Raw genomic sequence first — 8,606 nt, 5'->3', positions numbered from 1 at the left:
AGGAAACAGCTAGGCTGGGGTCCTGGATAGCAGGGCCCCAGCCAGACTAAAGTCGAAAAACACTGAACCAACAGCAAAAAATGGGGATAACTATAAGAAGCAGATCCTACTCTCCTATAGGCTGTGTCCAGGGAAACAGGCCAGGCTGTGATAGAGGACAGCAAGGCCAGATGGGGTGTGCCTGGAAAGATATGCAGGGCTCTGAGGGCAGGTGGGGACAGACCGTGCCCCAGGAGAGGGGCTTGTTTTGCCAGGACTGGGACCTAACCGGGTAAATTGGAGCCTTAATATGTAAAAATCCTAACGCCTTCACATGTCGATAAACCCATCATTTTGCGACTTTTATGTTTTGCCTGACTTATTAGGACAATGGACAGTGTCGCAGACTATTCTATGGCAGAATTAAATGACTTTTTATTGTTCTATGAATGGATCTAACTAGGCAGGAGGTGGGGTGCCCTTTCGGAGCAAAATATTCTAAGGTGATCACATTGTGGCCTCATTCCAATTCCTGTAGGTTACCCGAATTGAGTGTAAACTCTCAGAAATACGAGTGTTGTAGTAATTACTGCTCATCTGAGCTGCCCCTCACACATTTTTGCAGATAAAAACTGGTATATTTCATGCAGGAAAAATGCATAATTTTTATCTTTTTACACCTCAGAACGAGGGAAAACACGTGAATATGCAACGTTTTTTATTTAGCACTCATTGCAATGTAAAAAAAAATCCACTTTAGTGTACTCAGCCATAAGCCCTTGGAACAATGAGAGGTACTCCTTTCCTTTTCTGAAAGTAACCAAAAAGAACACCGTGGCCGACCGCCTTGAAGCTGGCGCAAACCACAGCAAAGAACCCTTTGTCCAATCCCACAGCCACAGAGAATGACATTATATCCTCCCAGATTATACAATAACCATGCAGACTTCTTCCATGACAAGATCTCAGCCATATACGAAAACCTCAAACACCAACCCTTCACCTCTGACAGTTTCAACTAGCTCAAAACCTCGCACTCAATATCTGAACACCTGCTAAACCACTGGAACCCCTCACCATGCCAGACACAATCTCCATCATGAACTCCATACACTCTAAAGCACTCACAGACCCCTACCCTCACCAAAACGTAAACCATGAAAGCAAGAAAATCTGCGACAAACTCAGGAAGATCCTGAACAACTCTGTTACCTCGGCCACCTTCCAAGAAGATTGGAAAAACACCGAAGTGAGACCCTCCTGAAGAAACAGTCTGCTGACAGAACCAAACTAAAGAACTACTAGCCCGACTCTACTCGCTTACAGCAAAAGTCTCAGAGAAACTGTTCAACCAACAACTCACTCAATCAACACATACAAGATGGCACCCTCCTGGACCCCTCCCAATCAGGGATCAGAGCTAACCACAGCACTGTGACAATTCTGAATGCAGCAACCAACAACATCCGAGCACTCCTTGAGCGCGGAGAAACAGTTGACCTCATCCTCCTATACCGGTCAGCCACATTTGACACCATCTTCCACCACGTCCTGATCAGACTTTATTCATAGGGACACGAGGAAGCCTATCTCAAATGGATCAGCTTGTACCTCACCGGCAGAACCCAGAGGACCCGCCTCCCACCATTTACGTCAGAGCCAAAGATATGCAGAATTCCCCAAGGGGCGTCCCTCAGCCTCACCCTCTTCAACTCCTACATGACCCCCTGCTGACATTGTCAGATAACACAGAATCAACATCTCCTATGTCGACGACACCCAACTCATCCTCTGCCTAGCAGAAGATCCCTCCACCACCCAAGCCAATCCATAGATGTTGGAGGAACATCACGGACTGGATGAAGGACAACAGCGGTTCCAGTGGAGTAATATAATCACTTTGTATGGTAACATTAGAGCATAATAGCAATAATAAACAAGGGTTATATGGGATGTCAATGAGAGAAAAGGAGGCTCACAACGAAGAATGCTGATAATGCAATTATATTTATATAAATAACTCAAGATATATACATTTACTAGAATATTTCAGTGCAAAGTGTCCCCAGTGTATATATGAAGAACTAAAAGAACAATTGAGTGATTACTGGTGACTGTATTTACAAGGTTTCTGTGCAATTATTGTTTCAAGGAAAGCGACCGTTCTGAATATGTACAAGAGAGATATGCAGCCACTTTACACAATCATAAGTGCTGTTTGCAAGGTTTGTTTTCCTTTTTTCCTTATTATGCCCATGCCTCATCATACTGTGCATTGCCTCCATGCCCTTATGTGTCACGTAGCTGCAGTCAAAAGGTCACTAGTGGTAGCTCTCCCCCTGTATACGCAGTCCATGCACTTGGTCATACACAGTTATGACCCACAGCAGCTCACTCCATCTGTAATCGAATCTTGCCCCGTGCTCACATCGATCTCTTATAGATCCTTTTTTACCCTGCGCACTCTACCGTTTATACGGTTCTTCCAAGAGGACGCCGACTAACGCGGTTATTCTTGCCGGAGCAGACCGATTCATTCGGACTGCTCCTATGCCATCGAAGCTATTACATGAGGTAAGCCACACATCCAGTGACCTCTTCTCGGCCCTTTACTGAAGCTAGCAGACTCTAACTTGCTGTCCCTTCCACACAGGTATTACCCTCAGTAACAATCGCCCCATTTTGGGCCAAATCAAGTCTTCTGGATTCAGTCCTACCTTTGAGACAGCATCGCGCTCCATCCCTAAGCGCCCCACCCTTGACTACATCCATTGGCCAGTCACTTGTACCAGTGGTAAGTTACCCTGACAGTGACTACCAACATCACATGTCTGCACTGTTATGAACCGTCCTCAATTTATTTATTTTTAATTTCCATTTTCATGTTTCTTTTCCCCAATTATTCACTGTCCAGAACCCGGCTGGGTTCACTGTGAGTACTTTTACTTCACCTTCACGCACAGGGTTGACACAGTACAACGCACGTGACCTTCACTGTATAAAGCAGGTACATATCACCCCACCTTCTTGAGCTGTCTTCTTTAGTCACATGGGTATTCCCATAGGTACAGTCCTTACCTTATCTTTATCTTATCCTTCAGATGTCCCCCTACCATTGGTCCTGATGAGACCCTCTATTCACCACAGGGTCGAAACGCCGTGACAATAAAAAGGAAAACAAACCTTGCAAACAGCACTTATGATTGTGTAAAGTGTCTGCATATCTCTCTTGTACATATTCAGAACGGTCGCTTTCCTTGAAACAATAATTGCACAGAAACCTTGTAAATACAGTCACCAGTAATCACTCAATTGTTCTCTTGGTTCTTCATATATACACCGGGGACACTTTTTGCACTGAAATATTCTTGTAAATGTATATATCTTGATTTATTTATATAAATATAATTGCATTATCAGAATTCTTCGTTGTGAGCCTCCTTTTCTCTCTTTGACATCCCATATAACCCTTGTTTATTATTGCTATTATGCTCTAATGTTACCATACAAAGTGATTATATTACTCCACTGGAACCGCTGTTTCCTATATAAAGTCTACACCCTGGTTCCACAGTGAGTAGGGTTCCCTTGTTCTTTCATTTCGACCTATGCAGGAATCACAGCATGGCTCATGAAGAAATTTCAGACAAAACAAAACTCAGCGGCAAGACACATCCTCTACCTCCCAAGTAGTCACATCACACCCAATCTCAAGAAACAACACCGGGTCCTGATTCAGAAGAGATGCAAGTTCAAGATGCTGACCCACGCCTACAGGGCCCTGCACAACAAAGGTTCTGCATACATCAAGTGCCTGACTTTCACCAACCAGCCAGACACCTCTGATTCGCCTCCTCTCCTTCGCAGACACCCTTCAGATCTGCCAGGCCAACAGTAGAGGACGCTCATTCTCGTACCTGGCAGCCAAGGCATGGGCCAACCTCCCCTGCACCTTCGGAGTAATTCATGAAGCAACTTAAGACCTGGTAGTTCGAATGACACCACTATGCCGTGGTTAATACTTTGCCAGCACCTAGAGACCCTCGTGGGTGAACTGCCACACTTTATAAATGCCTGATTGAGCTGTGAAGTCTGAGTGTACCTGCCAAAATATGTTCTTGCTAAATGTGCCAGTAAAGGATGCAACTTACACCCTAGGGCAACAAAAGTCTAGGCTGACGCAGTTCTATATCCAATTAGGAACATTCCGTAACCTCCACACGACATTTTCTTTACCTCAAGCATCCTAGGGGAGTCCAATCATACCTTGAAATAAATTTAAAAAATTGTCACTTTGATTCAGTTATCTGTTTCTTCTGGGCACTAAAGCGGCTGTACAAATTTTGATAGGCTCTCAAAGATGGTTCAGCCTCCAATAAGAGGATCATACTGTTATGAGTTAAGCACTTTCAGCAAAAATGCTCCAGCTGTATACAGACATGTACGCAGCCCTATGACACCCTGGGACCAACTTAGTGTCATTTCAGCTAAACATTTTGAATTCCTTTTTTGTTCTTATGCGGTAACCTATTTATTATTAGCTTATTTACAAATTAACATCTCTTTTCCTTCTTCCTATGCGAAATGGCTCCCCTCAACAAGGAGTGTGATGTTTTTCCCCTGCCTAGCATGGGGCATCCATGCAATTATGCTATCTGCTGCACTGTCTTTAGTGTCTAGTGCAGGAATCACAGAACACACTAAGAACACCACAATAACTTGTGAAATCTCGTTAGAAAGAGGACATGCTGTTTTAAGTCATCTGTCCAGATCAACCTTGCTAATAATCAGGCAGCCATCTTACAAAGTCTAAAGACATAGGAAATTGCAAAGTTGGTATACAAATTATTGAAATGAAATTCATTTTCAAAAAAATGAATGACCAGCAATTTTGTATTGTACAATTGTTTGGCCCAAAATTTCCTCACACCATTTTCAAGAGTGATCCTATTTAGAAGAGAACGTATTGGTGCCTGGGTGTCCAGCATGAAAACTAGAGTGCACAAGTGAAGGCCTGCAGTGTCCATACCTTGGGAACAGTGATTTAAGTGCCAGCTGAAGTGTGACCACAAGATGATGCGGGCAGCAGCCTGAAGGCGCTAATCAAGGCACTCGGTAAGTGTTGTATGCAGCCAATTAAGTAGTGGCATCATGCCAATCACAAAGGCAGCTGTAACCAGATGGAGCCCAGGAGAGGAGTAAAAAACACCCACAAGTGGTGCTTTCTCTGGACCCACCACCACATTTTTGCCCATGGCCTCTTTCCATAATGCCAAGGGACCACACACCCTGCCAAATCTGGAAACAAACTATCAATGGAAGTTACCTTTCCAGCTGTCTAAAAGAAGGGAGACAAGACCCTGGCAGCTAATTTACTGACATTTTTTAGAACATGTTTTAGTCTTTTGCACATTTATATGTACTGGCAGTGCTATAAAGTGAGTGATGCCCTCTTTTTGATTGCTCTTGCCTCCCACCGTGACACTGCTGTTACGATGGCCCATGGCAATTTAACACGCTTTTGCCTCACATCCCCCCCCCCCCAAAATAAAGCATTGAAAAGCCAGTAGGTCTTGCTCATGAAAGCTGTTGACTTTGGCAGATGTGTTTTAGCCACTATGTACACCAGTGTAGTGGCGGAGTTGGGGAGGAGTGTGCTAGAACGGTGTGGAGTGGCATGTCATGGAGTATTGGCGTAGATTGGAGTGGTGTTAAGTCCAGAGGAGAGGCATAGTGGAGTGGCATAATGTGGAGTATGCATGGCGTGGTAGCACACTGCCATTACAAACACATTTTTAATTTAAATGACCATTACATTTGCACCGAAATGCGGTTTTACTGCACACAAGCGATCATTTTTGCAAATGTTGTCACCTAGTTTATTGTTGTTTATCATATTTAAATATTCGTTTCAACCACACTTCAGAATTACAATAAAGTGCTTTATTTGTACTTCTTCTGATATATTCTGAATCAGCAGAGTTATTTTTGGTCAAATCCATGGGGGGGAGAAACACACTGGCATCTTACAGGGATATTCTGCAAGATTGCCACAAATTCTCACTTTGAAGTAAGAGAAAGAAAAGTAAGCACCAAGCTCCCTCAGAAGAGCTTTACCGTTGACCTGTTTTTGAATGCACAGCAAATGTGACAAAATGACACGATTTAAAGGCCCGTTTCCAGAAATGGAGGTAGTGGAAGAATACAGTAAACAAGATTTGGGCAACAGGAGGGATGAATGCAAGCTGGACAGCTTAAAGCAAATAAAGCCAGCAAATAGAAAACTAGAAAACGTGAGCTACAAACCCAATGGTAAGCAACGGGTGGAATGTATTCATGGGTCAGATTTCTGAATGTCCCGAAGGAGTCTTTAACAAACCAGGCAGCTGTGCTTTCTGGTAGGCTTCAACCTAAAAAGTAGTCCTACAACATGATTTTTGTCCCCAAGAAAGACCCCTTGTGGAGAAGGATATGATGTATGTTAGACAAGGGATTGATTATATGATGTAATCAAGCGAGACAAATAATTATAACCACGTTCAATGGAATTGTGGCATGTGAGGACCAAAATATGCACTAAGATCGAGGAAGTTATACTACCCAAAGCAACACACTGATCGTATCACTGCAGAATTATAGTTTCATGTTAACACTGGGCAAAGGTTTCACCTTATTAGTACCACTTTATCATCCAAATGTAGTGATAGGCAACAGAAAGATGGCCAGTCAACCTTGGCATAAGGCCTTGCACTGCATGACACTGGTCACCACGAATGTTAACCTTTGATCTCTTTAACCTAGAACTGATTTTTTGGGGTTAAAATCAGCCGGTTTTGGATTATGTGGCAAATACCTCATTATGGATAAAACTGCAGCCGCAGAACCACAATTCCACTGGTTCTAATTATAATGAAGGCTCCGAATGTTCGGGTATTTTACATACCGGTCTGTATTTATCAATATTTGTTTTCGCTCATTTTGTCTAAATATCCATATTCAATTTGTGTTAAGGGTAAAACTGTAGCTGCAAAGAGTGTATTTCACACTCTCCCAATAAGTGGAGACTCAAGTTTGAAAGCTCCTATTAACCATTTACATACAATATAATCATCTAAATACGCTTGCATTGTAAAGCAGTTTAACAGCTGGACATCTGCAGTTAAGTTTTGTTAGGACAACTGTACATATAATCCCTCTTCCCCCTCCCCCCCTCACACACACAGCGCTACAGGCCTGTCTCCCATGATTGGCATTAGTTAAAGTCAAACACAATGCTATCTATTTCGATGTTAAAAATTGACTATTTTAGTCTGTATTTGAGTAGAAAGCAGCACAAATAGAAAACGGGAGAGCCCAAGTTTTAACTTAGTCCCCATCCAGTTTCTCAGTCTAGTGTGCGATACCCTCCTTAGGAAGACCATCAAATCATGCCTGGTCACTGGGGCAGACCCAGACACATAAGCAGCAGACTATGGCTTGGAAGGTGCCAAGTGTGCTCCATGGAACATAAGGAGTTAACAGAATCTGGCGCTGGCCCAATATCACGACTAGAAAGCGTGCAGACATGTCTCCCCCTTATCCCTCCGCATGTCTGTACTCGCCACAAAGAACTTACTGAATTCACCTTGGTTCAGCACAGACCCGTGTAGTGAGTAAGGTGTTCTCCTGGCCTTAGACATCCGTTACTGTAACTCAGTCAGGCGGGCGCAGACTGCTGGTCCATGCAGATTCCTGGAGGAGAGACATGCCTTTGGGACTTTTAACAGCACTTTAGCAATAAGAGTTTGCACCCATGAGGCCTGCCTTTGAGAGGGTCTCTGGTCCCACCCAGTTAGCCCTTGTAAAGAATTGTGGGAGTTTGTTTGCTTGGTTCATCCCCACACACCAGTAGACACCAAGCTTTTGGATGACGCTATGAATGGGTTTTCAAGTGGATTGTCCATTACATATCGTAACCCTTCCAGATTTCTCCACACAGAGGCTCTTCCGCTTAGGTGTAGTGGAAAAAGGAAAAATAAAATGATAACATTTCTTTTTCCATTGTCGGGCAGGTTTGCAGGACTTTGCTCTCGTCACAGCCCGCAAGTGGAGGAGTGATAGGTACTTTACTCCGCATGACTTTTGGCAGGCTGCCTTGGGCCAGTAAAACCGCCATGTGCACTTTGTGTGTTCCCCAGCAGGCTGTAATACCAGCCTGGTGAAGAACATGCACATGCCCCCACTGCCTGTCAAAGCACCGAACCACAGCGTTCAGACCAACCACAATTCTGTATTGCAGCGTTGTCATTGGCTTAGGGGAGCCTTGGGTGTGCTTCCTGCTTCAAGCAGTAACAGAAGAGGGCGAGAGGAGACAGCGTTACGGCAGCAAGATAAGTAATTAAAAAAATATATTTATCACCCCGCCTATCCCCACCCCCTGCAACTGAGTGACAGCAGCCACTTCCTCCATAACACTCCCCAGCCTGGATTTGGAGGAGCCCCAGGGCAGAAGAAAAGCTACCCCTTTAGGTCCTGTCTGTCTCCATCCTTACACTACCCCCAACGAGAAGCACCATGAGGAGCCATTATGAAAGCATTAGAAGACATGCGTTGCAGCTCAGATACAAAGCAGATGCGCTGATCCTTTC

This window comes from Lissotriton vulgaris, chromosome 1_1 (genome assembly GCF_964263255.1).
Source record: "Lissotriton vulgaris chromosome 1_1, aLisVul1.2, whole genome shotgun sequence".
NCBI lineage: Eukaryota > Metazoa > Chordata > Amphibia > Caudata > Salamandridae > Lissotriton > Lissotriton vulgaris.
The sequence above is the reverse complement of the archived record's forward strand: the minus strand, read 5'-3'. Positions refer to the sequence as shown.